This window comes from Tenrec ecaudatus, chromosome 16 (assembly GCF_050624435.1).
Source record: "Tenrec ecaudatus isolate mTenEca1 chromosome 16, mTenEca1.hap1, whole genome shotgun sequence".
NCBI classification, from domain to species: Eukaryota; Metazoa; Chordata; class Mammalia; order Afrosoricida; family Tenrecidae; genus Tenrec; species Tenrec ecaudatus.
Genome location: NC_134545.1, coordinates 25,719,983 through 25,744,411, shown reverse-complemented (window position 1 = coordinate 25,744,411; position 24,429 = coordinate 25,719,983). Strand labels below are relative to the sequence as shown.

General features: G+C 45.7%; 2 pseudogenes; both read left to right on the top strand.

Annotated features, from left to right (window-relative positions):
• The first annotated feature begins 12,752 nt into the window (after nt 1-12,752).
• On the top strand, nt 12,753-13,768 carry LOC142428987 (spermidine synthase pseudogene; annotated as a pseudogene).
• A 2,025-nt stretch (nt 13,769-15,793) lies between these two features.
• On the top strand, nt 15,794-16,439 carry LOC142429441 (ras-related protein Rab-4A pseudogene; annotated as a pseudogene).
• Nucleotides 16,440-24,429: the final 7,990 nt, after the last annotated feature.

The following is a 24,429-nucleotide window of genomic DNA, read 5'->3' as shown; positions in this document are numbered from 1 at the left end:
TTCTACTACTCACTTGATAGGCCTATTGTTGGGCTCCATGTTGATTCTCTGGGGTGGGTTCAATTCCAGGCTTGAAGGATGACTAAGGGCTATAATCTCAGGAATTTCCCAAGTCTCTATCAGACCCGAATTTCTGATCTTTTTTATTATTTTTGTTTTACTTTTTTTCCCCCTGCCCACGACCTTCCGTTAGGATCCTGAGCAGAGCAGCAACTCTTCTGAATCCAGCCTGAACTTCCAGCAGTTCCCTGTCATTGTGCTACAGCAACCGCTGTTGGATGATCTTCAGCAAAATTGTACTTCCATATGCAATATCAATGAGTGTGTTCTATTGAGTCACCTTTCTTTGAATTAGGCAAAAATTTGGTCTCAGACTAGTGGAGGTGGTGGCTCACGTATCCCTCAGTCCTCGAGACTCATTGTTTCCTTGTCTTTGATTTTCTTCATTCCTCCTTGCACCGTATGAGACGTGACCAGTAGTTGCTTCTTAGATGACAATTCGCAAGCTTTTAAGATCTCACTTGATCCTCAGCAGAGTCCTGTGGAGGACACCGGTCGGTCGTTGTGGACAACTGACCTACATACCTCCAGGCCTTGTGGTCCTAAGTCCCCAAGCCCCACGCATTCTCGCAAGATGTTTGGTTGTGACTGGTTTTCCAGAAGTTTGCCCCTTGAATGCTCTACCATATCCTTGGATTTTTACTGCACCTGCAAGGATATTTTAGAAATGGCCTCAGCCAAACTCATATGCCAGGGTGTTTCCAACAGGGTGTGGACATGGAGTCCGTCTCTGGTGACTCTCCTCTGACCATGGACCAGGGGCGTGGCTAGCCTTGCTATCGTGCACAGAGCATCGGAAAGTGGTTTATTGCAGGTGCAGCTAAGTGAAAATGTTACACCTTGTCATTTAATCTCCCTCTTGACCCATTTTAAATTTATTCTAGTTTTTAATGTTTTCTCCTTTCTTTTTGAGTGAGGGTTTTCTCTATTTTATGTTTCTATTTTTTTGGTATGTCTTCCTGTATATGAGATCCAGGATAGGTAAATCTATAGAGACAGTATCTGGATTAAGCAAGCATTCCTTGGGGTATGGCCAGGGAGGTTGAGGAGAGATGGGGAGCTAACAACAATGAGCTCAAAAAAGAAGAAAGAGTTCTAAAACTGGTTGTAGTCATAATTGTCCAACTCTTTTTCAATGATTGGACTACTAGATTGTATGATATGCGAATTATATGCCTATAAAGCTGTTAAAAATAATAAACTTATTTAAAGGGTGTGGAAAAATCCCATGGCCTTTTTCTTTTAAAATTCAATTATCTGTTCATATTGTGTGTCTACCACCTTCCTGCCCTCTCCTTTCTTACTCTTCAGGTATCTAACCTGCTAGCTCCACACCCACAGGATTCATTCCCCAGGATCAGGCGATGGAAATGCTGTTTGGGTTTGGAGACAGGCTCAGACTGCCCTCTAGAGGTGCTAGGGTGCCATAGCCTCAACACAGCCTGTTGGGCACTCAGAAAGCTCCTAGACCTGGCAGGGCTAGGCTGCTCTTGTGATAGGGGATTCCCAGGGGTCCTCGTTTCACCTGGCCAGCAAACTCGGTCACCCTATCTTGGCAGACCCATAGCCAGCCCTTGTCCCAGGAGCTTCCTATTTGCACGTCACCAAATTCTCAGCTCCCTTCCTAAGGCCCAGCTCAAATTCCACTGCCCAACCTCATGAGGATGTGATGAGCTAGTGCATGAGAGCTGGGTGGTGATTTCTCTTCTTTAAGGAAGGGCCCTCCAGAGTGGCCCAGGGAAAGCCAAGCTGGCGCAGTTGTGAGCTTTCCCTGCTGTTACTGTCAAAACCATCATCACCATCAATACTGAGAATGGAAATGTTCCTAACCACACAGCCCGAGGCCCATTAAACTCTTTACCTCACCTTACTCTTAAACAAAACAAAAAAAGTTTTGTTGGTATATAAGTCACATCTCATACAATTCCATAGTTAGATCATATTAAAAGGAGTTCTACACTTATCGCCACAATCATTTTCAGAGCATCTTCTTTCTTGTCCTCGATGTTATTGGCTCTCCGTTTCTTCCAAACTTCCCCTGAAACACCGCTAAGAAACCATTATTCCAGTACTGTATTTATCTATCCTGTGCTTCCCCCAATGCCAGTTTACATCTAAGCAGCCCCTGCAGGCCAGGGAAAGAGCAGCTGGGGGAGACTGGGGGCCAACACCCAGTCCCGAAGGAGGCTCGGTGGGCGTGGATTTTCTACTGAAAAATGTAATTGCACAAACAAAACAAAAGGGAGAAATCAACTAGGGACAGACCTGTCTCCCTCCCCCACCCACCCACCCACCCCGTACCCCATGCTCAATATGTTGCCTTGGTCGTGGTGCCCCCTGGTGGACAGATTGGTCGTAATGTGTGCTCTGATGTGTTTGGGGAGATTTAAAGTTGAAAAAACAAAATCTGATACTTTTGAATCCAAATCAAACCAGGGATGGAGAAGAAACAGTAAGCAAAATTCTGCCTACCTATGAGTTTCTTTCTTTCTTTTTTTAAAACATTTTATTAGGTGTGCGGATGTGCTTTATACAATTGATGTATGTATATGTATGGATTGTGATAAGAGTTGTATGAGCCCCTACATTTTATTAGGGGCTCATACAACTCTTATCACAATCCATACATATACATACATCAATCTTTCTTTCTTCTTAAGATCATTTTTTGGGGGTCTTTACAGCTCTTATAACATACATCAGTTGTATCAAGCATATTTGTACATATGTTGCCATCATTATTTTCTAAACATTTGTTTTATTTGAGCCCTTGATACCAGCTCCTCTTTTTAGCCTCCCTTTCCTCCTCTCACCCTGGTGACCCCTTGATCAATTATAAATTATTATTATTTTCATATTTCACACCAACCACCGGCTCCCTTCCCCCACTGTTTCTGCTGCTCCTCCCCCTGGAGGGTATGTGTAGTTATGTGTCGGTTCCCCCTTCTTCCTCTCCTCTCCCCACATTTCCCCTACCCTTCTGGTATCTCTACTTCCATTCCTGTTCCTGGATTCCGTGTATCCTGAGACCTTCTCTCTTATCTGTACCTGTGCACACAATCCGGTCTAGCCCACAGTGAAAGACAGTACTGGGGTCATGATCTTAGGCGGGAGGGGGGGCGGGGTGTCTTGTTGCAGGGAAGCCTCAAGGAACCAGAGGAGTAGTGTGTGTTTCATCGGTGCTACACTACACACAGGTTGGCTGGTTGGTTTTGGGTCTTTTGATGCCAGTTACCTGATCCTGGAGACACCTCATGATCCCACAGGCTGGTGTGCTTCTTCCATGTGGGCTTGCTGCTTCCCTGATAGATGGCATATTGTTTAACTTCAAGCCTTTAAGACACCAGACGTTATATCTTGTGATATCCAGTCACCATCAGCTTTCTTCACCACATTTGCTTATGCACCCATTTTGTCTTCAGCTGTGGGGGGAGGTCAGACGCTTACAGACATCCTCCCCGAGGGCAGTTAGTCACCAGACCACAGGGTAGGCCTCTAGGGAAGTTAGTCACCAGACTATATGGCAGGCCTCACTCCCTGCTACTGGGGACAATAAACTATTCCTCCCTGAGGCCTGCGACCAAGCAAGCATTCTCACCCTACCAATAATGATCTCTATCAGTTGAGTCAGGGAACAGGCCAAACTGACTCTGTGACATCCAGAGTTAAGTTATTCGCCCATCTTATCACATGTATACTCCCAATCCCTCCTCTCCCTATTGCATGTATGTCCCTAGACCACCCCCTCTCATTACTGTATTACCTATAGCACAACCCCTTCCTGTGATGTATATTCTCACCTGTAATTAAGGGGCATGCATGTCCCCAGAGAATATAAAGAGCCTGGACTAGCATTAAAGATGACTCTCTCCCTCCACGCAGACCAACAAGCGGGACTGAGGTGAGCATGCTACCATGAATCGTTGACTGATTCCATTTATTTCTATATTTCCCTTCTGTCTATCATGTTCTCTATTACTTTACTAAAATCCTTACTTATTATTGCTGTACAATTGTGCCTATTGAACCCGTAATGATGTGTTAGGGGCTAGCTTCCCCTGACATTCTGCGATTGTGTCAGGGAAGGTGAGTATCACAGAATGCCAGGTTGTTAGAACAAAGTGCTCTTGCATTGAGGGAGGACTTGAGCAGAACAAAGCCTATCCACTTCCTCAATGTATTACCATATAAATATATGTACATAGGTTAATACTTATATTTTAGGAATTAATATATTTACAGATGGACACACCTATGTCTATACCTCTATCCATAGCTTTGCTTCCTAGATCTTTCCTCTGTTTCCTTTTATCTTCCTCCTGCCCCACTATCATTCTCGCCCTTCTTCTGCCTCTTAGTAATTCCTCTCAGCTAGATTGCTGTTGCTCCAACACCCCCAGGATCTCTATGTCCTCCTCATTGCTGATTTTATTTATTTGTTTTGTTTTTTCATTGTTGATTTTAATTCCCTAGTTGTTCCCCTGTCTATGGCATTGTTTGCTCTCTGCTCCCTTCCCCCACTTCCTCCTCCCCATAGGTCCTTCTGGAACCCTCGGTCCTGTTGCTTTCTTCTCATGCTTGCTTTTCCCATGCCTATCTTAGATAGGTAGGCAAACCAAAAATAACATAGATAATACAAAAAGATATTTTAAATTTGAATAAAAATTTTAAATATAGTAATAACTAGCACACAAACAAACATTGAAAAAGCATAGATAATTCCATGTCTGTCCACTGACCTTTATGACTATCTCCTCATTGCTCCTGAGAGGTTCTGGGAACTGCCCCTCCTAGCCTGAAGTCTATTTGGGGGGCTCCTCAAGGGCATTGTGGCTTTGCTTTGCTCCTGTTGCTGATCTGTTATGTTCCCTTCTTGGTTCGCCTTGCTGTGGGGGAAAGACTTCACCAAGAGAGTAACAAGAGAACCCACAGACTGGGAGATGAATTTTAGCAATGACACAACCGATAAAGGACTTGAGTTAGTTGGTTTATTGTGCCAACCTGGCAGATAAACTTATGTAGGGTTAATTGAAGGGTAGAGGGATAAATGGCTCGGTGAGCCTCGCCTTTCTAGTTCTCGGGTCCCTTGCTTTGTGATGGTCGGAACAGGGTGCAACTGCCTTAGAAGTTCCCTGCTTCAGCTGGCAAGGCTCACTTCCTGCAAGACATCCCCGAGGAGAAGCCACGTGGACCTACCCCGATGCAGCCCTGGGTGCTGGAGCACCTGTGTGGAGGCCCCTGCCAGCTCTGAGATGCTTACACATTCACTGACTCCGTTTTCATTGCATCTGTTTTGTGAGATGGAGGAGGACGTTGTGGATTGGTGCTGGACATATGGGTTAATGTTGGACTTGTGGGCTCAGCAGCACTTGGTTGGGATGTTTTCTTGATGCATAGTTAACCTTTATATAAAACTCTCTCTTATACATAAGTTTCTGTGGATTTGTTTCTCTGAATGTACCCAGACTAACACAGACTTATTACTTAATATCTACAATATCCTCCTATCCTGCACAAAGAAGAAAACAGTGAACCCCCTGAGGAAGTGGGCAAAAGACCGAAACAGAAGTTTCACTAGGGAGGAGACCCAAATGGCCAATAAACATGAGGAAATGCTCCTGATCATTAGCCATCAGAGAAATGCAAATCAAAGCAACCATGAGATATCATCGAACATCCTTGAGGATAGTCCAAATCAGACGCCCACCTCCCGGCACAATCGCCGAAGACGAAATGGATGCATAAGTAAATGTGGTAAAGAAAGCTGATGGTGCCCGGCTATCAGAAGGTACAGTGTCAAAAAAGAAAAAGAAAGAAATAGTGTCTTGTGTTTTAAAAGCTTGAAGTTAAACAAGCAGCCACCTAGCAGAGAAACAACAAGCCCACATGTAAGAAGCACACCAGGCTGTGCGATGATGAGGTGTCTCCAGGACCAGGTAACAGGCATCAGACGACCCAAAACAAACAAACAAACAAACCATATTGTTGAGAACGTGGATTGAGGGGATCGGAACATCTGTAGACAAGGGACATCCCCTCATAGAGGAGTCACAGGGAAGGGATGAGTCAATCAGGTGCAGTAAACACCGTTGAAATACAACACTCCTCTGGTTCCTTGAGGGTTCCTCACCACCCCACCCCCCATCATGACCCAAGCCCTGCCTTTCACTGCAGGCTACACCAAAGCATGTGCACAGGTACAGATGAGAGATAAGAGCTCAGGACACACAGAATCCAGGAGCAGGAGTGCAAGTAGTGATACCAGGAGGGCAGGAGGAAGGTGGGGAGAGATGGGGAGGAGGGGGGATCTGATTGCAATGATGGACAGATAACCACACCCCAACCCCCCAGGGGGGAAAACAACTGAAACCCTGGGGGAAGGGAAAAAGTATTCAGTGTAAGATATGAAAATAATAAAAATTTATAATTTATCAAGGGGCCACAAGGGTGGGGAAGGGGGACAGGAGCTGGCATCAAGGGCTCAATAGAAAGTAAATGTCTAGAAAATAATGACGGCAACATCTGCACAAATGTACTTGATATAATTGATGTATGGATTGTTAGAAGCGCTATCAGTCTTGCCTATCAATCTTGCCTGGCTGCCTTGGTCAGGAGGTCCTGGACCAAGCCTGTAAGGACTTCTATCTAAAAGAATGTATGTGTTCCAATCATGGCCCTGCTCTTGCTTCTGTCATCCTGCCTAGAACAATGATGTATTGATCTGCCACCGCTTCCGAATTTGCGAGTTTCCTTTGTTGTTTAATTCATGTAATAACAGATCAGAACAGAAACAAATAATACAGAAAAGTTTTAGAGTACCAATAAAATCGAATTGGATCAATCAAATTGAAAAGTCTTTGAAAAGATCAATAAAATGCAAAAACCTTCATTAAATTGAGGAGCTCTGGTGGCAGAGTGGTTACACTGCATAGTGGTTGCTAACTGCAAGGCACACAGTTCAAAACCACTCCTCGGGAGGATGATGGTGCAGTCTGCACCCATGAAAGAGTCACCGCTTCAGAAACTCATGGCAGCAGTTCTACCCTGTCCTTTATGAGTTGGCATCCACTTGATGGCCGTTAGTTCAGTTTGGGGTTATAGTTAGACTGGCAGAGAAAAGAGTTTCAAAATAAAGATGAAAAGAGGCAACATTACTGCTGATCGGAAAAGATAAGAAATAGAAATAAAAGTTATCCAGATGGAAAAGAGAACCAATTACCTCCATTTGTGGAGGGCATGATCCCATATATGAAAAACCCAAGTCCACAGAACACATCTCGAACTCAGAAAGGAATTTAGCAAAGGTACAAGGTCAACCAACAAACATCAGTTGGGTTTCAATGACAAATCTGGAAAGGAAATTAGGGAAACAATCCCATTTACATTAGTATCTATGAGACTAAAAGACCTAGGAATTAATCTAGTCAGGGAAATAACTTCTTTTTGGATTAGGACAAGGCCAGGTCCCGTGAGTTAGAAATCAAAGATGTCACTAATGTCTGAAATACTACCACTCCTTCTGAGGTAGGTAGTTTATTGTGCCACCCTAGCTGATAAACTCATGTGGGGTTAATTGAAGGGCAGAGACATAAATGGCTCAGTGAAACACCTTTCTAGTTTTCTGGTCTTTTGCTTTCTGATGGTTGGAACAGGGTGCAGCTGCCTTAGTCAGTTCCCTGCTTCAGCTTGCAAGGCTCACTTCCTGAAAGACATCCCTGAGGAGAAGCCGCATGCACCTACCCCATTGCAGCCCTGGGTGCTGGAGCAGCTGTGTGGAGACCCCTGCCAGTGCTGAGATGTTTACACCCTCACTGACTCAGCTTTCCTCCTGCAGTCGGCCTTATTGTGTCTGTTTTGTGAGATGGAGGAGGACTTTGTGGCTGGTGTTGGACATGTGGGTTAATGTTGGACTTGTGGGTTTGGGCAGCACTTGGTTGGGATGTTTTCTTGATGCACACTTAACCTTTATATAAAACTCTCTCTTATACATGAGTTTCTGTGGATTTATTTCTTTTAAATACCCAGACTAACACACCTTCCCTCAGCCTTCTCCTTCATGTGCCTGGAGGTTGCTGTTTGTTGCAGCATCTCACAGAATCTCTCTGTCTGTCCACTCTTTCAACACCTGCAACCTCGTAAAAACACACAGAAGACAAAATAGATGACTGGAAAAAAGACACTCATGTGCATTTCAATAATAGCTAATAGTCATAAATATTTCTTCATAGGTTTGTTGGCCACCTGAATGTCTTCTTTGGAGAACCATCTGCCCATATCCTCTGCCCATTTTTTTAAACTGAATTATTTGTATTTTACTTTTTGAGGTTCTGGTGGTTTCTATAGATTTTAGAGATTCATCCCTTGTGCAATATGTCATTGCCAAAATAATAATAATAACAACAATAATAATTCCTAGTCTGTCAGTTCTCATTCTAATCATGTTGCTTTGCTGTTTTATGTGCATGCATGTCTTATTTTTAGTCATCTATTTTGTCTTCTGTTTCTTATGATGTTTGATAGCGTTCTTGCCTTGCACTTGGGCACCTAAGTAGATACCTACTTAGCAGACTCAACAGGTGTTAAAAGGAGAGGAGTGGAGAGTCTGGAAACTCTGAGCTTCCTCAGTAGCAACAGCAGAGTTAAAACACCAAATGTTGGAGAGGACTCAGAGCGATTGGACCCCTCATGGACTCCTGCTGAGACTGTAACATGGTACAACCACAGTGGAAAAGTGGTTTGCTGCTTCTTCAAAAAAAAATTTGTTTCTCTGGAGAACCCTCCCTAACACAAGGATATATGCCAAGCAGAAGGACCGCTGTGTTTCTACTCCCACTGCGTTGATGCATCAGGGAAGGGAAGGTGGTGGACCGGGTTGCTATTCAGTGTGAGTGGTTGTTACCAGGGCTAATAATGATTGTCAAAATTCCCACTGTTGTTGTTAGGTGTGGGAAGCTAACACCGAGGGAAATATGGCTAGCACTATATTTCCTAACTTATAACAGAGGGAATCTGGAAAGCTAGTATTCCACAGTGGGAAAGCCACCTCTCTGGCAAGTTAAAGTCCATGTACCGTATATACTAGAGTATAAGCCGACCCAAATATCAGCCAAGGCACCTACTTTTACCACAAAATCTGCATTAAAAATGTGCTGGAAAACTCGGCTTATACATGAGTATATAAAGCACATTATCCTGCTTTAAACGTCATTCCCACAGATTCTCTCCTAACAGTTCTGCTGCCTTAAAGTGAGCACATGGTTGATTCTATCTCCCTATGGAAGCTGACTCTTTTGTTATCTCCTCCTGTTGCGGCACCCATCCCCTCCTCAAACCTTCCCCCATTGCAGGTATTACGTTTCCTCACCTGCGAGCTCAGGGACCTTACTGTGCTTACCACCCACCTTGTGATGTATGCAACTACTGAAGATGCGTGTCTTATGGCTACCTATAAATATCCCAAGATAGTAAAAGACGCTTTCTCGCCTCCTCTCCTCCCACCTCCACATCAACCATCAAGAGGGGCTGAGGTGAGCATGCTACCCTAAAATGTGTCTGACTTCTTTATTTTACTCTCTCTCCTATCTTCCATGACTTTGCTAGAACCTTTATATATTATCGCCGTATAATTGCACCTATGGACCCTTTGATTGTTAGAGGCTGGTGTCCTCTGACAGGTGCCATCCAGTACGTTCTGATCCACAGTGACATTATGCACAACAGAACAACGAACCGCATGGTCCTGCTCCATCCTCACATTCTTTTCCACACCTGAGCCCATATTGTGGCAGCCACGGTGTCAATCCATCTCCTTGAGGCCCTTCCTCTCCTTTGCTGCCCCTCTACTTTACCAAGCAGGATGTCCGTCTCCAGGGACTGGTCTCTCCTGACAACATGTCCAAAGTATATAAGATGAAGTCTCGCCATCCTTCCCTCTAAGGAGCACTCTGGCCATACTTCTTCCTAGATTTGCTTGTCCTTTCATCAGTCCATGTGAGGTAGTTTATTGTGCCAACCTGACCGATAAACACATGTGCGGTTAATTGAAGGGCGGAGGGATAAATGCTCCGTGAGCCTCGCCTCAGGTCTCTTGCTTTCTGATGGTCGGACTAGGCAAGGCTCACTTCCTGCAAGACATCCCCAAGGAGAAGCCACATGGACCTACCCCAATGCAGTCCTGGGTGCTGGGGCAGCCATGTGGACACCCTGCCAGTGCTGAGATGCTTACACATTCACTGACTCAGCTTTCCTCCTGCAGTCAGCATCATTGCGTCTGTTTTGTGAGATGGAGGAGGACTTTGTGGATTGGTGGTGGACATATGGGTTAATGTTGGACTTGTGGGCTTGGGCAGCACTGGGTTGGGATGTTTTCTTGATGCGCACTTAAACTTTATTTAAAACTCTCTCTTACACATGAGTTTCTGTGGATTTCTCTAAAGTGCCCAGACTCACACAACAGGGGACTTTCAATATTCTTCTACCGCAGCACAATTCAAATGCGTAGATCAAATCCATCTTCCTTATTTAATGTGCAACCTTTATATGCATATGGGTCAATTTAAAATACCATGATTTGGGTCAAAGTCCTTAAAGTAACATCCTTGCTTTTCAAAGCTCTAAGAGGTCTTGTGCTGCAGATTTGCCTAAGGCAACACGTCTTTTGATCTCTTGACTGCTGCTTCCAGGAGGGTTGACTGTAGAGCCAAGGAACACAAAATCTTGGACAACTTTAACTTTTTCTCCATTTATCATGGTCCCTATTGTAATTGCAGAAGTATAGGCTTGTGGAGGGGTGAGAGTTCATTGTTGACGTAGGAAAGGGACAATAGCTAGAAAAGCCCCCCACTGGACTGCAGGGGAGTACAATGGATTCGGTATGGCTCTTCTACTCAGAATATTGGTAATAGCCACCAAAGGACTGGGTGACAAAGTGCCTACAGGTCATCTGGGACTGATATGTGGGTGTGTGGGGAGGTCATATGCTTACAGACATCCTCCCTGAAGGCAATTACTGCCAGAATGCTGTCTCACTCCACCACAGGGGTGGGCCTGCTCCCTGCTGCAATGAATTATCTCTCTCTGAAGCTTGCACCATCAGCTTGGTTCCTGTAGGTGGGGTTTACACCCTACTGATAATGGTCTCTATCAGTTGAGCCAGGGAACGGGCCAAACTGGCTCTGTGACATCCAAAGTTAGGCTGCCATCCTGTATCTAGGATCCGCCCATCTTGCCACATGTATACCCCCAATCCCTCCTCTTCCTATTACGTGGATACCCCTAGATCACCCCCTCTGAATTACCTATAGCACAACCCCTTCCTGTGACGTATGTCTTTACCTGTAATCAGTGGGCTTGCAAGCCTCCAAAAGGGATATAGGCCTGGGTTAGCAATAGAGATCTCTCACTTGCTAGGCTCCTCTCTCCTCAGTTCCCTCTCCCTGGTTCCCTTTCCCCTTGTCCTCCTCCCCCCCACCCCCACCCCTCCACGTGGGACCATCAAGCACGGCTGAGGTGAACATGCTACCATGAACTGTGTCTGACCCCAATACCTCTTCTAGCTCATGCTCTCAATGACTTTAATATCTCAACTGTACAATTGTGCTTCCTGAACCCACGACTAGCGGTGGGGGGCTGGTCCCCCAACCTCATACTACATGTGGGGATTTGCTAGTTTTACCATTACACTGGATATATAGTGAGCCATCTTTGGCTCAGAAAGAGAGAGAACTCCGTGCCCCCCAAGAAAGAAGAGCTAGGTTTCTCAGGTGTGTACCACCTTGATTCTTGGTTTTGCAAGGGAAAGAATTCACAATGAAGCCTGGTTTGTAATCCAAGTGGGTTTTTATAACGGAAGGGAGAAGTTTCAGGTTTTAAAGTCTCAAAAGAATACACGCTGCAGTTTCAGGGAAGCATGCCAGACCGCCCAGAAGTCACTCTGGGGCTCACAACAGAACTTGGGAAACTTTGGGGGGGCTGGGTGTCCACACGTGGTCACCTGAGGCCAGAGTGAGCGGCACAGCTGAGTGGGCACACAGGAGCACCATAAAAGAGAGGAGAGAATCCTTTCCGACCTGCCACTGACCAGGAGGGGCCGGGGGTGGGGTAGGGGCTGCTAAGAGACTGGCCCTCCCGCTAGCTAGCACGGTATTCTCAAACTCCAGCTGAAGAGGCATGGTAGAAGGTATTAGTTGTCCCCATTGCCTGAATTAAGCCCACCTGGGTGGGGTCATGAGCCTGGACCTAGTCTGGGCCACCCAGGTGTAACGCCCACCTGGCTGGGGCGGGGCCTGAATTGGAGCATGCCCAATTAAAGTCTTCACGGGTGGCTAATGCTTGCCTGATCCCCCCTCCCACCTCCTGTAAGTGGGGGCAGGGGGGGCTGTGCAGGCATGGAGGGACTACCCCCTGTCTCTCTTGGCTACCCAGCGAAACTATTCATCTCTCCCTGATTGGAGGAAAGAAGAGTGATGGGGATCAAAGATACATGGTAACAATTGGTCCATTGGACTAATGGACCACCTGAACATCAGTCTCCACAACCTTGAGACCAAGAGAAATAGATGGTGCCTGGCTTCAACTAATTGGATAAGAGTTGGGGCGGTGCGGGGCGGGGCGGCGGGCGGAGCACGTCCCGTTGTGCTGCGGCTCCGCGCGGCCTCCAGTCCCGGGCCCGCGCCCCGCGCTGCCCGCCCGCCATGGAGTCCAGCCCGGCCAGCCCCGCCGCCCCCGGCCCTGCTGCTATCCGCGAGGGCTGGTTCCGCGAGACCTGCAGCCTGTGGCCGGGCCAGGCCCTGTCGCTGCAGGTGGAGCAGCTGCTGCACCATCAGCGCTCGCGGTACCAGGACATCCTTGTCTTCCGCAGTAAGACCTACGACAACGTGCTGGTGCTGGACGGCGTCATCCAGTGCACGGAGAGGGACGAGTTCTCCTACCAGGAGATGATCGCCAACCTGCCCCTCTGCAGCCACCCCAACCCACGCAAGGTGCTGATCATCGGGGGTGGGGATGGAGGCGTCCTGCGGGAAGTCGTGAAGCACCCCTCCGTGGAGGCCGTGGTCCAGTGTGAGATTGACGAGGATGTCATCCAGGTCTCTAAGAAGTTCCTACCGGGCATGGCTGTGGGCTACTCCAGCCCGAAACTGACCCTCCACGTCGGCGACGGTTTCGAGTTCAGGAAGCAGAACCAGGATGCCTTTGACGTCATCATCACGGACTCCTCAGACCCCATGGGCCCTGCAGAGAGCCTCTTCAGGAGTCCTACCACCAGCTCATGAAGACGGCGCTCAAGGAGGACGGCATTCTCTGTTGCCAAGGCGAGTGCCAGTGGCTGCACCTGGACTTGATCAAGGAGATGCGGCAGTTCTGTAAGTCCCTCTTCCCCGTGGTGGCGTACGCCTACTGCACCTTCCCCACCTACCCCGGCGGCCAGATCGGCTTCATGCTGTGCAGCAAGAACCCCAGCACCGACCTCCGGGCGCCAGTGCAGCCGCTGACGCAGGCGCAGGTGGAGCAGCGGCAGCTGAAGTACTACAACGCGGACGTGCACCGCCCAGCCTTCGTGCTGCCCGAGTTTGCCCGCGAGGCCCTGAATGATGTGAGCTGAGCCCGGAGCTGCTGCTCCTGCCGCCACCCAAAACCTCAGACCAGGGAGCCTCAGGGTGCCGGGACCCCCCCAGCCCCACACAGGACCCTCTGAGGGCTCTCACCCACCGACCAGGTGTTACTGGCCTCAGAATGCTGCCCGGCCTGCCCTGCTGGGCGGACTGTCTGTCTGCTCTCTTTGTGGCGTCCAGCCTCGACCAGCTGTGTCCAGCGCCTTCTCTGCCTTGTCACCCCTTGCTCACCAAACACGTGTATTTATAACAAAAAAAAAAAAAGAGTTGGGGCGGGTGGGAGGGTGGGTGTCAGCACCTGAGTGGGCCAGGCAGGCGAGCAGGACAATGTGAAACAAAAATCAAAATCATAAGACTTACTGGATGGAAAGAGACAGTTGGGACCCCAAGACTAAGGCCCTGAGTCACCCTTCAGGTTTGGAATGGAACCCACTCCTGTGATAAAGTAACCATTTAAGACCAAAAGGGCAGCATTGATCCAGAGACAAAGTTCAGAGGGTTAGGAGGAAGAAAGTGGAAGGATCCTTTAAGGGGACTCTAAGCAACAGGTTTATACAGCTTTCTCCCCACACAACTGATACCTGCTCCGTAAACCTTCATCGAATTCACAATAAATAACTAAAAGTCAAAATCATGACTTGTCCTGCCCTGATGAATTCCAAAGCAAACCATGTGTGTAAGTCTTTTTTTTTTTTTAAGGCAGTTTTTCCCAGCCCCACTCCCTGAAGAGCTTCCTTGTTCTCTTCTCAGTTCTGAGTGGATCTGCATGCCTTTTTAAATGCAAATATACCGACAATGAAAGTCTGGTTGGAGCTCAGAATTTCTCCACATATTCTCAAACTCCCAAACAAACTCACTGCCCAATTCTTACTCTGACCAACCCAACAGGAAAAGGGAGAACTGCCCCTCTGGATGTCTGAGATTCTATATGGGAGTAAAGAGCCTCCTCCTCCCACGGAGCCCTGGTAGTTTTGAACTTCTGACCTTGTGGTTAGCAGCCCAACATACAATTCACTATCTCCAGGGCTGTAGCCCCACATCTGGATGGTTCCTAAGGGATGGTCATGTCATTGAAGGGAAGACAGTAAGAGGCAGACAAAAGTTTTGGGGTGTTCACCTCCACCATGGCGGCAGGGAACATACAGAGGTGACACAAATTTGCTGGCTGAAAGTGAGGAGGCTGATGAAGTTCAGGATTGAAGGCTTTGATATGGATTGCAACTCAGTGTGAAGAAAACAAAAATTCTTACACCTGGACCAATAGATAACATCATGACAAACAGAGGAAAAAAATTGAAGTTGTCAAGAACTCTGGACTAAGCTGAAGCAGGTCAGGGCCCTGCACATGCTTCCCTGCATGTCCTGGTCAGCAGCAGAGGGCGCCAGAGAAGATAACCACCAGATATGATAACCCATGAAACCAGATGCTGTGGGCTCAAAGGCAGCTGCGAGTAGTGTCCAGACCCCATATGCTAATTTCCATAATTGCCACACATTCCTCACCACCCCTTTAAAAACTGCGCCCCAGCTGCTGGGCACACTTCCCTGACCTGTTTGCCTAGGTCACGGAACCTCCTCCAGGAGCTCCCCCTAATAAAGCTATTTCTGTTTCTGTTCTCCCTTGTCCTGTCGGTTATGTCTGTCTGTCTCCCTGTACCTCAGTTTCACCTTTAGAGATTCTCTTTTGCTTGGATCCAGTCAGTGCTCATGGAAGCAGCAATCACGAGGTCAAGCAGTGCATTGTATTGTATTGTACCCAGTGAATCAACTGCACAAAACCTTCTTAAAGTGTGAAGATCAAGGCTACCGCTCTGAGGACCAAGGGTGTGCCTGAGCCCAGCCATGGGATGTTCCATCACCTCTATGCAATGGTGGGACTCAAATAATTTAACAACCAATTTGCTACCCTAATGACATTTTAAGTATTAAAAAAAGATATACTGAAAGGTGGTTTATTATTTCACAGTTAATACTTAAATAAGAACAATAGAAGAGGTATCTAAAACTAATTATGTTACAAGAAAGAGTTTAAAACATTAATTAAGGGAAGACCCCAGCCCTGCCTGCCCTCTGCCAGCCCACACTGCAGCCGGTGACCTGGGAGGTGGCGGTGCTGTGCCAAGATGTCGTGGACGGCCATGGTTGAGACCTACAATTTTTTAATTTAAATTCTTAGTTATTGGAAATGCAGGAACTGGCAAGTCTTGCTTACTACCTCAGTTTATTGGAAAAAAAAATTCAAAGATGACTCAAATCATACAATAGGAGTGGAATTTGGTTCAAAGATAATAAATGTTGGTGGTAAATATGTAAAGTTACAGATATGGGACACAGCAGGACAAGAGGGATTCCGGTTTGTGGCACGAAGTTATTACAGAGGTGCAGTCGGGGCCCTCCTGGCATTACCAGCTGAGAAACCTAATGTGCTTACTCATTGGTTAACAGATGCCAGAATGCTAGCCACAAAAAACATTGTGATCCTCCTGTATGGAAACAAGAAGGATCTCCGTGCAGATTGTGAACGTTACCTTCTTAGAAGCCTCCAGATTAACTCAAGAAAAGGAGCTGTTTTTGGAAACAAGTGCACTCACAGGGGAGAATGTAGAAGTCTTTGTGCAGTGTGCAAGAAAAATACTTAGCAAAATGGAATCAGGTGAACTGGATCCAGAAAGAATGGGCTCAGGTATCCAGTATGGAGATGCTGCGTTGAGACAGCTCAGGTCTCCATGTCGAGCACAGGCCCAGAGTGCTCAAGAATGTGGCTGTTGAAAGTTACCTCTAGGATGGCGACTGAGTAATACATCCCAGAGGGGCTCCTCAGAAATCAGCCCAGGAGAGTTACTAAGAGGGAAATTCAACACTGCTGGATCGCAGGAGGAGCATCATAAAGATAAGTAGGCACAGACCCACAAGGTTTGGAGGGGCTGGGGCCTTTTGGCTTACCTCAGTGGAGGCTTGACCCTAGCCCAGCCACTGTCTCTGCCTAAGCCAGGACCTTTTGGAGCCAGCACAGGGGCTTAAACTCAACACAGTTACAGTTTGCCCCTGCCTCGGTGCAGGGATCAAACCCTTGCAGCCCCAGGGTCAGGGATGGGGCTCAGCTATGTTGTTACTTTTGTTTCCCTCTCTTCTATCCTGCCACAGTCTCAGCAGGCTTAGTTTTTATATTTTTTTCTCCTCTTTGTCTCTTCCCTGTTCTTTCACACACCACTGACGACCTCCAGACTACTCCCCTTAGCTTAGGGCATTTACACCTGCCCCCCACCCAGTTAGGTGAGCTCCACCCTGTGCAGCGTAGCCCAAGGCTTGGTAAAGCCCGACCTGATCTCCACCAGGAGATAATCCACCCAAATTCTTTGGGAAATTCCTGCCTGTGTGGCTGGGGGAGCTCCTATTTGTCCTTTGTTGTCCCATGTTACTCAGGAAACTCGTCCCACCTACCTAAGAGCCTCACACAGCATAAGGCAGCTCAGTCAACACTCGCCAACTTTCCAAGCTGCTGCAGAAACCTCTGCCCAACCTCCGCAGTGATCTACGTGACCAGGGCAATTCTGCTCACCATTCAAGGTGTTCTGCACCAAAGCAGGCAACCCATCAGCCTTCTGCAGCACTCCTCTGAGAGAAAAGTCACTGAAGGATACAGTGGTAGGCTAATTCCATAGTGACATTAGCTGTAGGCAGTTCGAAGAAGCATTCCTAAGAGTCTCCCATAGAGAGACAGTGCTCTTTGACCCCCTGGAAAATGGCACCTGGCTCCTCTAAAACAACACAATGCAAACAGCAATCAGCCCCAACGACCTCAATGAAAAAAAAAAACAAAAAACAGGATAAACAAAAGGCAATGGCAGAAGATGTCTTGAACCTAACGATATGCATAGAAGAAGCAGACATTGATCTGCCACAGAAAGAAATTTTCAGAATGCTGCTTGGCGTCATACAGAATATGAGGGAAACAATACAGAAAAAAAGATGAAATGATAGGGGAGAAAAAGTCCATACACAAAAGGGAAATACAAGAGTTTAGGGAGGAGATAACAAAACCAGTAGCAGATATACGGACCCCGAGAATCGACTGGAGGAAGCAGAGAACCACACCAGTAACTTGGAGGACAGCCAAGTAGAATTTAACAAACGCAAACAAAGATCTAATAAGATCATCAGAGAAGCTGAAAAAAACCTAAGAGCTGTGTCTGATGCTATGAAGAGGAACTGTTAGATATCTCAGGGGAGAGATATACCTCGGTCCTTGGCTCCATGTGAGAAAGAAATCACGCTGAAGTCTGGTTTGTGATCCAAGTGAGTTTTATGAGAGTTAGAAGAAGTTTCAAGTTTACACAGGCATCTGCAGGGCCCATCACCCCGTGCAGCCTCCCTAGAAGCTGCTCAGAAAGTCACGCAGTTGGCTCCAGGCTCCTGTCTTTTCAATTATTCTGCAGGAGGTGTGGCAGAAGACCCTGATTGACTGAATTGGCTGAGTTGAATTTACCTGGTCTAGGACGGCCAATCCAGGTGCAGCGCTCACCCAGGTGTACCTCCCTTCCTGGCTGGAAAACGGAACCTCTGAGCATGCCCAGAATACCACTCCTTCATGGGCCAGTAGCTTGGATCTCTGAGCACACGTAATGGATGCCCCAGTCCCTAAGCTAAACTATCTAACAGAACAACATCAGAATAATTGGATTACCAGAAGAACACACAGCAAAGAGGTCATCTGCAACAGTAGTGAGAGAAATCTTGGAGGAAAACTACCCCAGCTTAATGAATGAAAACCAGGCAACCATTCAGGAGGCTGAAAGAACACCATTTAGACCGAATTCCAAAAAGAAGTCATCAAGCCACATAACAGTTAAACTATCCAACTTTGAGGAAGAGGAAAAAATCATGAGAGCATCTAGGGAAAAACAAGCAATCACATATAAAGGTTCCCAAATAAGAATATGCTCAGACCTATCAGCAGAAACTATTAAGAAGAGGAGAAAGTGGAGTAACATATTCCAAAAATTGAAGGAAAATAATGTAAACCCAAGAATACTCTACCCAACCAAATTATCGATCAAGATAGATGGAGAAGTAAGAGACTTTCCAGACAAGGATTAAGTCAAAGAATATGTTAGAAGAAACCCAGCCATACAAAAGATCCTTGCTGACCCAGTATGGGCAGAAGAACAACACTCACCAAGAGATGGCCAAATTGAACAACCTCACCCAGATGACAACAAAGAGAAAACAGACCCCAAGATAGCATTGGCTTAAGGATGGAAAGAAGTCATGAATGATGCACACATGCAAAACATACTAAAAAGAAAGGAAGGTAGGAAAGCACCCAACACAAATGGTATAAGATGACATCACAGAGTCCACAGATGGAGATAATAATAGACTGAGAATCAAAGGCTGGAGAAAGGTATAACAAGTAAACAGCAATTCAAAAAAAGCAGGGGTTGAGATCCTAATCTCAGATAAAATTGACCTCAAAGTGAAAACCATAAAAACAGATAAGGGTGATAGCAACTGGAAACAGAGGGAATCCAGGACAGATGACTCCTTCAGGACCAGTGGTGAGAGTGGTGATGCCTGGAGGGTGAAGGGAATATGGGGTAGAAAGGGGGAACTGATTACAGGAATCTACGTATAACCTCCTCCTTGGGGGATGGAGAGCAGAGAGGAGGGCAGGGGGAGATGTCAGACAGTGTAACATATGACAAAATAATAATAATTTATGAATGATTAAGGGTTCATGAGGGAAGGGGGAGTGGATAGGGAGGGGGGAAATGAGCAGCCGATATTAAGGGCTCATGTAGAAGGCAAATGTTTTGAGAATGATGATGGCAACAAATGTACATATGTGCTTGACACAATGGATGTATGGATTGTGATAAGAATTGTATGAGCCCCCAATAAAATGATTTAAAAAACAACAGATAAGGATGGAAACTATATAATGCTCAAGAGAATTGTAGACAACGAACCACTAAGCATTGTAAACATATATTCTCCGAATAAGAGACCCGCTGAATACATCAACCAAACACTCCGAAATGTTTTTTTTTTTTAAGAAAGAAAGAAAAAAGAAATCACAGCCTCAACAATTATAGTGGGCGACTTCAATACACTGCTCTCTGAAAAAGATAGATCACAGGGACAGAAACTCAAAAAAGAGACTAGAGATCTAGACACTACAATTAGGCAATTTAACCTGATAGATATTTACAGTTTTTCATCCAAATAGAAACTAATTCACATTCTTTTCTAGTCTACATGGCACATATTCAAAGATAGACTACATGCTGGGGCATAAGGCAAATCTACATAAATTTAAGCACATTGATATCATACAGACCTCTCTCTCTGACCACTGTGCCATAAGGCTGGAAAACAACAAAAGGAAGACAAAGAAAACAAGTGCAAAAAATTGGAGGACGAATAACTCTAATGTAAACAGGGTGCGTACTGGCACAGATCAGAGATGAGATTAGGAAATTTCTAGAAACTAACAAGAATGAGAACATGACATACCAAAACTTATGGGACACAGCAAAGGCAGTTATCAGAGCAAGTTTCATAGCAATACATGCACACCTGAGAAAGGAAGAGAGACTCATGATTGATGTGTTGGCACAAAATTTACAGCAACTAGAGCAGAGTCAGGAGGACAATCCTACTAATACCAAAAGAAAATAAATAATCAAAATCAAGGCTGTGATTCAGGAGAGGGAAAATAAGAAAACTATGCAAAAAAGTAATGCTGCTAAAAATTGGTTCTTTGAAAGGATAAACAGAATTGAAAGACTGCTGGCAAACCTAACCAAAGAAAGGAGGGAACAAATTTCAATAGCAAGAATAAGGGATGAAAGAGGGGACATTACAATAGACCCTAATGAAATCAAAAGGATAATCACACAACACTACCAAGGATTGTACTCCAGTGAATTCAACAACTTGTAAGACATTGGCAAGTTCTTGGAAAAACAATCCCTCCCTAGATTACCCCCAAAGGATGTCAAGAATCCCAACAGACCCATAACAATAGAAGAAATAGACAGGTTTATCAAGGGATTACCAACCAAAAAGTCCCCTGGACCAGATGGCTACACTGGAGAATTCTACCAAGCATTTGGGGAAGAACTAGCACCAATCCTACACAAAGTCTTCCTGACCATAGAAGAAGATAGCAAACTCCTGAACTCCTTCTATGAAGCTAGTATAACTCTGATACCAAAACCAGGCAAGGATCCCACAAGAATCGAGAACTACAGACCAATATCCCTAATGAACATCGATGCAAAAATTCTCAACAAAATACTGACCAATAGAATATAAAAGTATAAAAAACAATTTACCATGACCAAGTGGGATTCATACCAGGGAGGTAGGGATGGCTCAACATTTAAAAGCCCACTAGTATCATTCACCACATTGACATGAAAAACTATAAGAACCACATGATAATATTGATGGATGCAGAAAAAGCATTCGACAAAATCCAACACCAATTCCTGTTTAAGACACTCGAGAAGATAGGAATGGAAAGTTCCTCAAGACAATACAAACTAAACACAGGGAATACATAGGCTATCAGAAATAGGAAAAGACACAAACACAGAGGAGGCACAAATTGACAAGTGAGATATATTGAAGATAAAACACCTGTGTACATCGAAAGAATTCACCAAGAGAGTAATAAGAGATTCCACAGACTGGGAAAACATCTTTAGCAATGTCACTTCAGACAAAGGCCTTATTACTAAAATCTACAATACTCTGATAGCTTCCAAAAAGAAACTAATTGCCCACTGAGGAGGTGGGCAAAGGACCTGAACAGAAGTTTCACAGGGGCAGAAACATGAGAAATGGCCAATAAACATATGAGAAAATGTTCCTGATCTTTAGCCATAAGAGAAATTCTAATTAAAACAACAATGAGGTACCACCTAACACCCTAAAAGGTAGGCCAATTCAAAAAATCAAAAAGCAACATGTGTTATAGGGGCTGTGGGGAGACAGGAACTCTCATCAGCAGTGGACCTGTAGGTATGCACAGCCACTATGGCAATCGATCTGGCGATAGCTAAAACAGATGGAAATCAAGCTAACCATACAATCCAGCAATCCCCCTACTGGGCATATACCCAGAAGAGGCAAGAAACAAACCAAGGACAGACATCTGTGCTCCAATGTTCATCGTGGTACAGTTCACAACTGCAAGGAGTTGGAAACAACCTAAATTTCCATCAACTGACGAGTGGATTAAAAAACTGTGGTATATACATACAATGGAGTACTACGCATCACTAAAAAGCAGTGATGAATGTATGAAACACATTGCTGCATGGGAAGAACTGGAGGGAATCATGTTAAATGAAGTAAGTCAAGCACAAAAGGACAAGTACAACACAAGTCCGCTGAGGTAAGCTTTAAAAAAATGCAAAAGGGACATGGGGAAAAAGCTACTGTATACAAACATTCCTGGGGTGAGGACCAGGTAGTATGGCAGAGCCAGACCAAATACAGGGATACATATGGTAGCCAACTAAAGGAGGGGAGGGTGGTAAAAAAAAGAAAGAAATGGGTAGCAGGGGAACAGGGCACTAACCCACCCAAGGGGAGGGTATTGTTTATATCTCCACAGGAAAAGAGGGACCAGACTTCAGTCCGGTGCTCCAAGATGTGAATGCAACATGCCAGCATGCAGTAGGGAACCAGGGGAGAGGTCTGAGTGCCGGCCCCAATCCCAACTACGTGGACACCTGCCCCTCCCCCCAGAAGAAGTTATTTCAGAGGACAGCACTGAAGCTGCAGCTCCAGGAGAGAGACATGTCTGATCAGAGCACATGGGTACAAATGAAGGGGGAGGAAGAGAGAGTGGAGCACATCCTGGCCCACCAAGCCTTGAGGACGATATTCCTACTCAGAGCAGCCAGTTCACAGAGAACACCATATGGCTGGCCCCACTATGAGACACGACATCCCTCACTGACTCATAGCCCTACAGGGGACAACACTGGAGACACAGTGTGGGAATTCCACCCGATCTAATGTCACCACACCGAGGCAAATACTAAGGGCATGCAACAGAACAGCAAGGGGAACAGAGCAACAAAGTTCCCAGGAAACACCAAAAATAGACTTTGGGGCCAGGGCTTGGCACCCCATCAGACTTGACCGAAAACACTCCTAAAGGCCAACAAACAGTCCTTCAACTAACTACAAGCTTTTATTTGTTGTTGTGTTTTGTTTTGTTATCATGGGCTTTTTGTTGTTGTTTTGTTTTCTTTTGTTGCTTGGTTTTGCTCTGTTTTGTTTTTTGCATGTTATTATCTCCACAGGTCTGTCTAAATAAGATAGGCTGAATGACCAATCTGGAGGAGAAAACAACAGGACTGACAGTTCCGGGGGGACATGGGACATGGGAGGTGGGGGGAAAGGAAGTGGTGTTAACAAACCCAGGGACAAGGGAACAACAAGTGATCCAAGTTGGTGATCAAGGGTAATGTAACCGAGAAGAATTACTGAAACCCAAATGAAGGCTGAGCATGATAGTGGGACAAAAGGAAATACAGGAAAGAGCTAGTAGGCAAAGGACATTTATAGAGGTCTAAATACAGCCATGTACACATGTAAATATATTTATATACGAGGACGGAGAAATAGATCTATGTGCATATATGTATAGATTAAGTATTAAGGTAGCAGATGGACATTGGGCCTCTACGCAAGTACTCCCTCAATGTAAGAATACTTTGTTCTATTAAACTGGCATTTTATGATGCTCACCTTCCCGACACAATCACTGAAGACAAAGCAGGTGAATAAGCAAATGTGGTGAAGAAAGCTGATGGTGCCCGGCTATCAAAAGATATAGTTGCTGGGGTCTTAAAGGCTTGAAGGTAAACAAGTGGTCATCTAATTCAGAAGCAACAAGGCCCACATGAAAGAAGCAAACCAGCCTGTGCAATCACGAGGTGTCAAGGGATCAGGTATCAGGCATCATCAGAACAAAAAAATCTTATCATAGTGAATGAGGGGGGAGTGCTGAGTGAAGACCCAAAGCCCATTTGTAGGCCACTGGAGATCCCCTTAGAAAAGGGTCTCGGGGAGGAGACGAGCCAGTCAGGGTGCGATGTAGCAACGATGAAACATACAACTTTCCTCTAGTTCCTAAATGCCCCCCCCCCCCATCATGATCCCAATTCTACCTCACATATCTGGCTAGACCAGAGGATATACACTGGTACAGATAGGAACTGAAAACACAGGGAATCCAGGGTGGATGATCCCTTCAGGACCAGTGGTGTGAGTGGCGATACTGGGAGGGTGGAAGGAGGGTGGGTTGGAAAGGGGCAATTGATCACAAGAATCTACATATAACCGCCTACCTGGGGGATGGACAACAGAAAAGTGGATGAAGGGAGATGTCAGACAGGGAAAGATGTGACAAAATAATAATATAAATTATCAAGGGTTCACGAGGGAGGGGGAGCAGGGAGAGGGGGGAAATTAGGAGCTGGTGCCAGGGGCTTAGGTGGAGAGTAAATGTTTTGAGACTGATGAGGGCAATGAATATACAAATGTGCTTTACACAATTGATGTATGTATGGATTCTGATAAGAGTTGTACCAGCCCCTAATAAAATGATTTAAAAAGAGAGACGGAGAACCCTGATTACAAGTGCTAGTTTAACAACCAGTTTGCTAAACTCAACAAAAATTAGATAGTGGTTTCGTCAAACCAGTGCAGACTGGCTGCATTCTACCCCTGT